This window comes from Apostichopus japonicus, chromosome 18 (genome assembly GCF_037975245.1).
Source record: "Apostichopus japonicus isolate 1M-3 chromosome 18, ASM3797524v1, whole genome shotgun sequence".
Classification (NCBI taxonomy): Eukaryota; Metazoa; Echinodermata; class Holothuroidea; order Aspidochirotida; family Stichopodidae; genus Apostichopus; species Apostichopus japonicus.
Window position 1 is genome coordinate 13,334,005 of NC_092578.1, and position 12,023 is coordinate 13,346,027.

The 12,023-nt window shown below is 36.0% G+C and overlaps 1 protein-coding gene across 7 annotated transcripts in view; it reads left to right on the plus strand.

Annotated features, from left to right (window-relative positions):
* Window positions 1-12,023, plus strand: part of LOC139958710 (uncharacterized) — a 162,080-nt gene that overhangs the window by 42,150 nt on the left and 107,907 nt on the right. Inside the window, exon 1 of one of the 7 annotated variants that reach the window (XM_071955999.1) lies at window positions 1,117-1,730. The exons of 5 other annotated variants lie outside the window; for them this stretch is intronic. The gene's annotated coding sequence lies outside the window, so the exon portion shown is untranslated. Of the gene's footprint in view, window positions 1-1,116; window positions 1,731-4,157; window positions 4,306-12,023 lie in introns of those variants that run through there. One more of the 7 variants, XM_071956001.1, reaches the window with a different exon arrangement.

Consider the following 12,023-nt stretch of genomic DNA (forward strand, 5'->3'; position numbering starts at 1 on the left):
GTGAGAGATGCATGGGCTGGGTAATTATGTGGGTATATTCTGCCCCTAGTTAGTTGATAGTGTCAAGTATTGCCAGTACTATCCGTGTCTCATCCATGGAGGCAGATGACTTTTGCAGCCAATGTGTAATTGTGTTACATTGAAATCGATACTTTTCATGTGACATCATTGCTGTCATAATGCAGCATTATAGGTTTAAAATTTATCACCTGTAGGGTTTGTCTCAGTTTTCATCAACTATATACCACAAAGTTGTATATGTGAATCATGAACGGAAAGCTTCCTGAGAAAGTATAAGAACCGTTCTGTAGAGCCCAAAAAAAAATCTGGGTGTTTTCCTCCTGAAACAGCTTTTTGATTTTAATCGGTACTAATTTTTCCCAACCTGACGTAGTAAACCAAACTAAGATTGCAATTTAAATCACGTCCAATCACAACCTCAGATGTTTCCACAAAATTTGGATAATTGATTGACTAAATTTGGTTTGGTCCTCTACATTTTATCAGAAGAACATTTTTTCATAATATTAGCATATTGGAATAATTTGGACAGCAGAACTACAGTAACTTTTGAAACATTCAAGTCACTTTAATATTTCGTTAAGTTAGTGTAATGCAGGTGTTATTTGATTTTACTCAAACCTTGAAACACTGTGACTTGGGATGACATGGATAGGCTGTTGTTGAGTAATGTAAACGCTGAACATTGTCCTGGTATCTGAGTAAACTTTGAAAACAATACCATCAGCAAGTATATTAGACTGAAAGTGCTCCACCAACTTCCAAACAGCCTTCTAATAAACTGTTCACCTTTTCAGAAAATGGAACATCCTTAAAACTGTTTGGGATGTTATGAGCACTCTCCTTCACATTATTTAAGCTCATATTTTGATTTCAATTTTTTAGCGGGTTTAAAAATTATTCTACCTAAATATTTGGACTAAAATTTACAATTGTGGGGTGGAATAATTGAAAAATATGTTTTTACCCTCAGTAGAAAATAGAGGAAGCCTTACTTGTCTGACCAATCAGTGCTTTGCTTACATTGCTGTGCAAATTTGTGAGACTCTAAAGTGTGTTGTGGTCTTCTAGTTGGAAGAGTTTAATGGTTACTCAATGAATTCTACCCTTTTGGTAGCAGTATTTGTGGATGTATGGAAAGATGAAACTTCTCTAGGGTTGCAGTAATGTGTTTTGAGATTGTCATCCATGACTGCTGTGGAACTTCTCAAATCTGTTTGGCTGAAAGCTCTCTTGACTGGAGTTATTCTTGATGTTGGAATCAAGACTTGGCAAATGTGACTTCATGGGGAGGAGAGAGAGATGATTCACACTAAATCACAATGCTGTGGAGAAAAAGAGTACAAAATTAGCTCAAGAACAAGAAAAGGAATATAGCCCCATTAGGTTAGGGTTGGTCTTCAGCAGTCCTGAGGGCTTAATTTGTGGTTGGAGGATAAGTTACCATGGAGTGAAATTAATGCCAGTCTTGCAAGGCTAAATTTTACTGATATAACAGTCCTATGTTTGGTATGCTGACACCTGGCAAAACTACCATGTAACTATTCTGGCATGAATGAGGTATTTACCGTTCCATCGGGACAAAAGAGAACACCATGTTACCAAAGATACCAGAAATATACTGTTAAAACTACTGGACTAGTGGAATTATTGTTCTCTCATTTAGTAAACAGATGATTACAGCTGTCCTTTCCAAAGACAACAAACTGGTAAGTTAGGTTTGAAGACTTGTTTTTAATTAATCTTTGGTGATATTTTTCTATGGATGCTGACTGTTCTAGTAGCACTGGCATGTTTACTGTTGTGTTACTGAATCTTGCTGTGCGTTATGGTGAGAATGAGATGGGAGTTGTTTTGTATGCTGAACCCGAGCTGCCATTATTACCTTTATTAACTACAAATTGGATTTCAATCTGTTTAGGTGAACTTGATGAGATGTTTTTTTCTTCTTTTACTACAAGTTGTGAAGGTATAATTTAGGCCTCTACTTCACTTGGTGTAGGAGGGTCAAACACAGAGTCCTATATTACGGAGTGTTATTAAGCAGGGGAACTTAATTATTGTAGAGATAAGTATTGCTAGTGTTTTCAGCATTAATGATTGTGATGTCTGAATTTAAATTGTTGATGAAGCTTATATATATACATGTACTGTAGGTTTAGAAGTTTGAGCAGGATGTTGTGTTATGAATCCCTGGCTTTTCTGTCAATTTTAAGAGTTATAGAGGCATATTTGTTCTTCAGTATCTCATGACATCAGTAAAATTTAATAGTAAGACAATGTAAACCATGCCTTTCTTGCACAAGTAACATTTTTGTCATCATTAATTGACTTTTCCAATTTACTGAGATGCTAGGAAACTGATGTGTCTGGAGTTTGCTGTTGAGGGAAATGGCAAAAAAAAATAAGAGTTGTGGACAGTTTTCAAAATGCTCTAACAAACCTCATGAATGTAACATGTATTGTAAACATTGAAATGAGTTTAATCCATGTTACTCTATTAGTAAACGATTAACAAAGTGGGATGATAATTAAACATGGGGAAGTGTTCAATGAAACATTCAGTTGTTGAGCCATGTTAGTTAGTTTTCATAATGGCATTCATAATTACATTCATAATTAACATCATATAAAACACAAAATATTCTCTTTTTAAATATTCTCCAACTTCACTAACAGCACCGCTGGTTATGTAACAGGAGACTTAGGAGACTTACTTTTGCTGACACTGCATGAAATATGAAAATATTGTCATCTTCATGGTGTACACAGCTTATTTTGTGTTTAGTTTGTTGTCAACTTTCATGAATTATTCTTTCTAGCCTATAGAGAGTATTATTTGAAATAAGATGACAGTTCATGATGCTAGTACATGATCTTTCTCGAGTTTGTCTCTTCTACTGTACTAGTCAAGACCTATAAAATTGATTTCGCTTCTTTCATTTCATTCATTTACAGAATTTATCGTCTATAGACAATAGACCAGTGTGTAGTGTGTACATATACCAAAACAAAATAGCTCATAGTAATGATTGTATTAAATTCCATCAATTTTGTTAATACCCAAGCAGTGACTAATCTCATGCCGAAAGGAGATCAGAAATTTGTCAACCGATTTGATGTTTCCTCATGATCATTTGATATTGGATTCTGTCAAAAATTCATTAAAAATAAAGCAAAAATTTGATTTTATCACCCTGCTGTAACCCTGTTGTACATCTTCTTTTTGAACCAACGCTAATAAACTCTCTTCACGTACTATGTCTTGCCGTTCACGCAACTTAAAAAGGTTTACTCCAGTATAAAGACTTCATGTTTGACCAGCACATTTCAAACAAACTGTCCATCAAACAACTGCTCTGCCTTTCCTCTCTTAATCTTAATGGGTTGTTAATCTAAATCTTGTTTAACCTGTTCTGCTCAAAAATCAATGGAGGTCAATAAAAGCAATGTGATTGCTGTTTGTAACAGGGCAGTAACAGCTTGGTACTCATTCAACATCTGAAAGTACTACCATGTATTGTGTGCTTTACCGATTAGCATCAATCCTCTCTACTTAATGGAGAGTATGAAGAATTTTAACAATCTATATAAATCCAAAAAACCATGTTATACCCTTTACTAGTGTACTAAGCTCTCCTACAAATATTGGTGGTTGGTACATATTTAATTTTTGGATGAAGCAATATATTTGATCTTCAGTAATTTACTGTCATTAAATATAGTTGATGAATGATGACATTCAATTAGTAGGTCTGTTCATTCAGTTGTGAAATTTTTCAGGGAAAATATCGTGTTGTCTAATTAATTAGTCAATTTGAGAAATGTGATGACCAGACAACTTTGTATAGAACCGTTTTAATCTGTTACAAATTCTCAAAGAGGAATTATGTTCATCAAACATATAAGCACAAGTCTCAATTTAGTAGCTCTGTGAATAATTAATAATCCAACTAACTGGACCAGTGGTAATATGCCACTACAGGTCACAAACAATCATTTTGAAAGAGCTCTCCCATAATTTGGTAATATACTGTAACTTGCCTGTTTGTATTCCATTGTTGATTTAGTTCAATTCAACTCTATTCAATTCAGTTCAGTTCAAATTCAATTCAATTCATTGACTGGTGCAGTACAAATAACATGGTGATAACATACAGTATATATTTGTAACAGAATTCATACTACTGTATTATAAGGACTCCGAGCAAACAGACAAATAACAAGTCTGAGAACGCAGCTACATATCTTAGTCACTGACAAGCCTGACATGAAAGGAAACTAGTAAGTTTGAGAGAATATTATGCAAATCCTGGCTACATGTAGCCTTTAAGAGAATTCTTAATTGTATTTTGTAATTAATGTATTCCAGAAGATTATGCCCATGTTTTACTCAGCTCTGTCTCTGTTGTAGCTTTAACCTTAGGAATATATATGTAGAGCTCATTGCGTAATAATTCACTCATTTTGAAACAATAATTAGCAGCAAATTGACAAAAATGTTCACATTCCTGACCGTCATTGCTTCGTCCAGAATGATTATTCAGTAAACTTTCAGTACAGTTGGTCAAATGAACTGTGCTCTTTGTACAGTGCACAAGAAAGATGGGATCATGCACTTTAAAATAATTTTAAGTTGGGCCAACTACTTTGAAATCAGTTTTGATGGAGCCTCATGGAGGGCTGGACTAGACAAGATCATAATCCATGAATTTCAAAAGAAGTTTACAAGTTTGCCTTGAGGTTTGCGGAGAGTGGGACTCCTCAACGGCCTTGGCCTTCGTTATAGATGTTTACAAACTCTAATTCTGGAACACAGATGTCTAGTGTGGTGCACAGATGTGGCGTTTTTAGCGGAAGCAATAACTACAGGCAGTGGCCAATTCCATGTGGGGGCAAAGTGCGCCTCTGGTGTGCTCACCACTCATTTTCCCGGCTCAAGTAGCATACATGCACAAGGAATAATAAATATGGTTGGTTGATATTACATGTTATACTGAATCAGTTTAACATGCTCACATCTCAATATATAAGACATGAGTTGAGGGATTCTACCAATAATGAAATACCTTGTTAACCATCACAGTCAGTATATGATCAGTCTTACTGCATCAAAAACTCTTATATTTATGACGACAATATATCTTGTGAGTATTTAAATTAACAACAGTCAAGTATGATAATGATACTATTCCTGTTCACATACAGTATTATACAAGGTAATGTGGTCTCAAATTAAATGCCCCCCCCCCCACATTTGTATCAACACCAGTAGGTCAGTTTGTATATATCATGCAATGTGGTCACTTATTTGAATCTCATTCTACAGTAGATAGCCAATTACATATCCACTGTTTCAAACTTGTTAATTCATCTGTTAATTTGGAGTTTTGGGTCAGTAGTAATGGGGATGTTAACTGGCGGTCCTAGGAACAGAAATGGTGTGGCCATGGTGTGGCCATGATTTACGCTTGCCTTGTAACTAGGTTGGATACTGATCATCGAAACTGATAGCTTGACTACAACCTGTGTTCCTCCACAATCGTCACACCTGGGAACCTTTCTGATAATGAGCTTATGTAGGCTTCCAAACCTTGGGAAATACTAAACTAACTCAAAAATACTGTACATAGTTGTTAGAAATGGCTGCCTGTTTCCAGATTGCGTGAAAAATATTCATAACTGTTAATACCAAGATATATAGCTACAGACTGCAGTTAAACTTGATATTTATTAACCACAGCTTTTTGCTCATGTTCTTTAATAATCGAAACAAAACTTGTGAAGAATTACAGAATTTATTGGTTTACCATTTCGTGGCTTTAGGAACCTGGCATGAGTATGTAATGGATGGAACCCCTACAGTATGGAATATTATGTGTGGTTGGTTCATTGCAAACTCCAAACCACATGGCTTGTGTTAGCAAGCAAAATCACTACTTAGCAGGAAATAATGGTTTTGTAATCTCAGGAGGGGATGAAATTTTGATGAACAAGTGGTATGAATTATTGGAAAGGTAAAGTCATTCAAAATACCAGACTTTTCACAAGCTCCTAGGAGGTGATTGCCAACTCTATGATCTAATAGGGGTAATTAAGGTTAAAAGACTGTTAGGATTATAGTGCTTGAGAATTGTAAAAATTATTAAAAAGAATGACTGGAGCAAAGTTAAAAGGTTTAAAGTCATTCAAGTGACAGGAGTTTATTTAACATGGCATATGAGCCTATGACCCTCTTACTCCTGTGTAATGCCTGAACAAACATGTGATCAGGGAAACTTGCAAACAGTCTTTAGCACCATTTGTCTTTATAAAATATTCTTAATGAAGTGTAAATAAATATACTTTATACTTTATAATGTAGATTACTCTAAGCTTCCTAAATTTGATCATTCATAGATTCTGGCTTTTATGGTTTATATTGTTTTGAATTCATATAGTTATGTACCAGCCATGGTGAAAGGATGAGTGGTTCCAACTGTTTCTCAAAACTAAAGTGGCGGAAAAGCTCACTTATTCATTTCCAACTTGAAAATTATTTTAGGTTTTTGCATTTTGCATCTATATAAAGTTAGTTCTTCATTGTCCATAAGAACTTAATAACTCTCAATGGTCATAATTTACCACCATCATAGTGTGTTAGGGCACCACAATCTCCAAGGAATAGTACAGTACTCCTTAAACCCTTTGTTATCCCTGGGATGGAGTCAGCACCTTATGTAGTAACTATGGTTTGATCATTGGTGGTGCAGGTGGGCAGGGTTATGGATAATTTTCTCTTTGTGTATTTGCTCAGTTTTCTTTGCACCTACACCTTTTTGCTGTGTGTATCTAGTGGTAGGGTATCTATGAGGATAGGACCACCTTTCAACCTGTTTTGGGGCAAACAGGTCATCATTTGAAAATCTACCTACCTATCCTGCCCTAGTACCAAGAGGCAAGAGTCCAAGATCCCTATTGGTAGGCTCTATGCCACCCCCTCCCTCTAATCCGTCTTTGCTATGTATATGGTCAATTCCATGGTGACTCGCGTGACATTTTTACTCAAATGTCACGCCCTGCCCTATCCTGCCAAATCCTGCCCTAGTACCTAAGGAATCTTGGAAGGGATATAGCATATGGTCAATTCCATGATAAGGTCAACATCATACCAAAAAATTTAAAATCATTGTACATTAAAATTGTACCAGTTTCCAATAAATAGAATACTTGTAGTTACTAAAAATAATTTTTTCACCCCCGAAACATCATTTGTTTTATTATGGGGTCGGTTATAACAAATGGTTCCCGTTGTAACTAAATTATGAAAAATACAGTGAAATTTCATTTTGTGCAGATTTGTACATAGTAATCATAGATATCATCAGTTTTTTGGACTAATTATATTTGCTATAGCATAGTGCTCACTTAATAGCTTCAATTTTTTTTCGACATCAAGGCATTAGACAATAGTGGTGATTTGAAAACACCCTCGATTTACTGTCATGCGAGTCACAAAATTTACTGTTTTTTTTTTTTTTCTCCTTGCCTGCACAATAGTTTTACTCCAAATAATGAATATCAAGTCTTCACATAGATACCAAAACGATTACTGAATTTTCCTTTTTAGAAGATATTCAAATTTTGCAGAAAATCACCCTTTACGAATGTCACGTGAGTCACGTCACGCGAGTCACATCAAATCAAGATAGTGTTTCTACCTATTTACTGTGTGAAAATTACAGGGATGTTATCTAGTTTGATGAATGAATCACTGATTAAAGATATCATATATGCATTCCCCTTTAATTAGGCAACTTGAATAATATGGGCACACATAATGTAACTAATCATCATAATTTCATTTGATATATCAGAATTTAAAATCATGAATATTTATTCGCAATATAATGCCTATTTTATCACCACATTTGGAAAGTTAGCACATGTCATTGATTTTTTAGTATTATACTAAAACATAATCTATATTTGTATCTGGCAATGCCATGTGCTATGACTTGACAACCTTAAGGTCTTAACTGCTCAATCATTCCCAAAATCCTATGAGCGAATGTATCTTCTCAAATATTACACTTTTGGTTTATTCAAATATGACAAATGAGAATGGTAATTTGAATCACATTTTGATAGATCTGTTTCTTCTATAACTTTCAAATGAGTGACTTCAACAGACTAAATATTGTTATAAATATTAATTGACAAAATATATTGCCTGAACAACTGTACTACCCGTACAGTATATTACCTACTGTCTGCAGTCATGAAGGTAACTCGGGGACATTAATATTATATGGACATTCCCAAGGGAAGTACCTTTTGGACACTTTCTAGACCAATGAATGTTATATTTCACTATGCAAGATCTGTACCTTCAATTCACTACTGCATTTGGTCTAGAACTATCCGAAGAGTGAACTTGTCACGTGAGTCACGTTTTCTTGTCACGCGAGTCACAATACATCTTCATCATTATTTTCATGCGTTACAACTTGTTTTCAAAGTTGCATAGCAATTGAGGTACAGAGGTATTTTTCAACTTCTGTATGATTATAAAAAGTGATTGGAAAAATTTTAATAAGACATAAGAAATCGAACATTTGTGTGTGCATTCTGATTTTTGCTAATAGTAACTGTCACGCGAGTCACGTTTAGTTTTTCGCCAATTTCACCCCCAATACTTGAGGTATAAATATTTTTTCTCTACTGTTGTAAGCATTAAGGCGTACATTCACTGCTACATTAATGCTTTTCTCCCAGGTATTTTCTTTATTTGTTAAATGATATCAAATAGAGAGGAATTTGAGTAAAAATGTCACGCGAGTCACCATGGAATTGACCATATACATAGCAAAGACGGATTAGAGGGAGGGGGTGGCATAGAGCCTACCAATAGGGATCTTGGACTTTTGCCTCTTGGTACTAGGGCAGGATAGGTAGGTAGATTTTCAAATGATGACCTGTTTGCCCCAAAACAGGTTGAAAGGTGGTCCTATCCTCATAGATACCCTACCACTAGATACACACAGCAAAAAGGTGTAGGTGCAAAGAAAACTGAGCAAATACACAAAGAGAAAATTATCCATAACCCTGCCCACCTGCACCACCAATGATCAAACCATAGTTACTACATAAGGTGCTGACTCCATCCCAGGGATAACAAAGGGTTTAAGGAGTACTGTACTATTCCTTGGAGATTGTGGTGCCCTAACACACTATGATGGTGGTAAATTATGACCATTGAGAGTTATTAAGTTCTTATGGACAATGAAGAACTAACTTTATATAGATGCAAAATGCAAAAACCTAAAATAATTTTCAAGTTGGAAATGAATAAGTGAGCTTTTCCGCCACTTTAGTTTTGAGAAACAGTTGGAACCACTCATGATTGCTATATGACAGTCCCCACATCCATACTCCCATGGATGTATGCTAGTGCAGTCCTCCCCAAGACCCCCCCCCCCATTGCACTGGTCCTGCAATATCCCATGGTTGGCCACTCTACATCCTTCCTAGAATTCAGTAGTTTTGTGCTACTCCCACCAATGATCCATATCGCACTACGTAAATTGTGAAAATCTGCTCAGATATATATTTTTAATGTTTTTGATCCCTAAATGGTCTGTTCCTGATACCTTACTCTTCTGACCTGTTGTTTACTAATTGTGTATTTAACTGTGTACATCAATAGGCATACTCTTTTTCATTTACAAGGACTTATTAACTCATTTCCCGTATGTCCATCCTATCAGTGAACTAGTTTTAGTTCATGGCCACAGTTTTGGAGTTGGAATGTGATTGGATTTTTCCCTGCTGAGATGCCCATAGGAAATTAGGTGAGATTGTTGATAAAAGTTTGATTCGATTTAGAATTTTCAGAATTCAGATGCTTAATGAGCTGCCGTACTAAATAACCGCAGGGTAGAAACGAACTCTTGTAGTGAAATTGTTGCTTTTCATGCTCAGTTCTCTAAAGGTTTGTATGGGGGGGGGAGGGGAGGGGAGGGGAAGGGGAGGCAAAACAAACTAAAATAGTAAAAAGAATCGTACCAAACTTACAAACATCCTGTTTGCCGTTTTGCACTCAGGCAGTAAGACTTCAAATGACATTTATGGTTCCTTCTATTGAGTGGTTGTCTTCAACTTCTTAAAATGTTGAAGTTTTGGGTTGTTTGCTATCTAGGTGAGCACTCTGTACAAGGTTGTATCTTCTATATGAAGCAAATAAGAGCGTGGTGGACAATTAGCTAAGGCGTCGGACTTGTGATCCAAGGATTGCTGGTTCCATTCCTGCCCAGTTCATTCCTTTGTGTCCTTTGGCAAGATGATTTATCTCACTTGCCTCTCTCCACCCAGAGGTTAAATGGGTACCTGTGAGGTAACTTGTCATTGGGTGTGGAATATAACTGCAGCTGCCTGAATGGATTGTGTCTGTGACAGGTTATCATTTACCAGGGGTAATATAACGTCCGTCAAGCGCTTTAAGACCTATCACTGGTATAAAGCCCTAGAACATTATGATTATTTATAAATGCATGACCTATATGGCCTTGAGAAAGACTGTTACTGTCCCAAACTAACATCAACACTTTACCCATGTTAGGTGTTTTCAATTATTTTTCATGGGCCTTAAATAGGAACTTAATTGGTGCAAAGGGCCATGTACAGTAGAATAACAATCTCACCTTAAGAACCTAAAGATATGTGCTTATAGTGCAGGTCCGTCAGTTGGGTGTTCAAAGTCTTAGGGGTCCACATGTACTCAATATAAGTGAAAGATTATGGGCCAATTTTTTTGGTTGTGGGCTGAATTGGAATATTTTTACTGGCCTGTAAAGAACCCCCTCCCCCCACCCCAAGGCCTGCAACAGTCCCCATGTATAGGATATGCACCAAAGTCCAGTCTATTTTGTTTAACATTGGTAATACTCCAAGTTGAATGAGTCTATTTTCAAGCTAGTTGCACCATTTTTGGTGAGAATTAATACTTTACATTGTTCATATAGAACAATGTATATATCTTACTAATTACTAACTTACTAAGGATGTTTGGATGGATGATTTGAACAAGTCTGTGATAACATCATTGAGCCTGATCATGTACTTGAATTTCTTGTTTTTCTCTCATTACTACGTTTATTATCTTGATTTCCTAAAGAGGTGGGCAGTGCTAATATTTCAGAGGTGATATTTAAACAGTATAAACTTTTGACCTTCCCTCCCTGCTGTGTTATTTTTCATTTGCAGGATTTTGTTTTTCACCATGAAAAATAAAATATGAATAACAAGGATCATAATAACATTTAATAAACAAGCTACATGGTAATGTATCTGAAGGCAGTCGACATCTTGTCACCCATGTAAATGCAACACGGTATATAATCAGTTTGAACAGGAACGCTTTGGTTACATTGATAAAGAAAAATGTCAAGAATGCACAGCGTAATTAGAGCAACCGTTGACGTTTGATCGAAGCAGGTGAAGGGATTTGTTTGATCGCTGTGACGAGGAAACGTAATCGTAAGCTCATTATTCTCATTAATGAGCCGTCTCAGATCCTGTTTGCAAGCTAGATTCAGATGAAACGCTGGATAATAACCACATGAAGGTAGCCTGCCTAGATCAGTGGGAAACAGTGCTGGGAGACGGAAAATTATCAGGTTACGATTTAAGGCCCACATCTTGAAAACTGAAGTGTTTATAAGTTGTTATGAGCTTCTATCAATGTCAACTGTATCTTTTATGTGTAGAGCTTTAAGGACAGACATAGTGGATGTTAAGCACAATAATTTACACATAGATTGGCTCGTTGGAAGAGAATTGAAATTCATTAGAGACAAGTTTTGAAAGCAACTTTCCATTAAAAGGAGGATAGTCCAGAGGGAATTTTTTTTTGACCGACGAAAGAGTCCTCATGTTCTAAGCATTCTGGTGAGATTTGCAAGCAGTTGCTACATATAGTAGTGTTATATCGAGATCATGAATATTGAAAATTTCACAGATTG